A 1,112-nucleotide genomic window follows, 5' to 3' on the forward strand; every position below is an offset into this window, starting at 1 on the left:
TATGCCTGAAAAAAAAAACATATACATAATGAAAGTGACTAACAAAAAAATTAAGTTACGTCTGGGACAGTAATGTTTCAATGAAACAAAACGACGAATAGAATAAATCAAAAACACAATCAAAACAGCAAAAACCCGAGCCCAGATAATTAAAACGGACTATAACGAAATTAAATTACACATAAAGAAGCAAAAACAAAGCCGTTTGGAACTAATATTTCAACGTCCCAAAACGACAGAAAGAACAAATTAAAATAAACTCAAAATTAAATGAAATAAAGCAACGAAAACCAAACGCACAAGAGTAAGAATGAACAATGAACAATGAACAATACCGTCTTCCCTACAAAAACAAAAGAAGAACAAAAAAAAAAAGCAAAACAAAAGATAAAGGAAAGACACATCCCTCCTCTAGTTCTAGAAGGTAGATTGAGGCAGCGAATGTACCAAGGGGGTTTTAGGGGCAGGCGCTTGTGCCCTTCTAGCCCGGGCGCGCGAAATAACCAATCTATATTCATAGGCCAGCGAGGGAAGAGCCAGGCTATCTTAGCCTCCATCACATGGGGGAGAGAGAGAGAGAGAGAGAGAGAGAGAGAGAGAGAGAGAGAGAGAGAGAGAGGATGTGGTAGTGTGTGTGTGATCGTTGTTGCTCCTCCTTTTCCTCTCTCCATTCTGTTTCTTCTTGAACGTCTTTGATTTAATTCATTTTTACGGGTTTACTTTCGGTTTTTATATTGACTATACGAGCTCGGTTCGTTCCTTTAAGGTTCGTTCCTGGTAATTTTACTATACGAGTCAGGTTCGTTCTTTAGAGGATCGTCTTTTGATCGCTAACGAACGAATTCCGGTATGTGCCGTGTCGGCGGGCCGAATTTCGCAAACGCCTTTTATTGTTGTTCCGTTATATCGCTGGCGAGGGGCGATCGGGGGAAGAAGAGTCTTCTTCCTCCATCGCATCATTCTCTCTCTTCTTCCTCTTCCTCCTCCTCCTCCTCCTCTTCTTTTTCATCCTCTTCTTCCTCCTTTTCTGCTCATTCTTCTTATTCTGAAAACTTCTACGCAACGGAGAAAATTCTTTCTCCACCACCTCTTCCTCTTTCTCTTCCCCTTCC

The sequence above is a fragment of the Macrobrachium rosenbergii genome, chromosome 21, assembly GCF_040412425.1.
Source record: "Macrobrachium rosenbergii isolate ZJJX-2024 chromosome 21, ASM4041242v1, whole genome shotgun sequence".
Lineage (NCBI taxonomy): Eukaryota > Metazoa > Arthropoda > Malacostraca > Decapoda > Palaemonidae > Macrobrachium > Macrobrachium rosenbergii.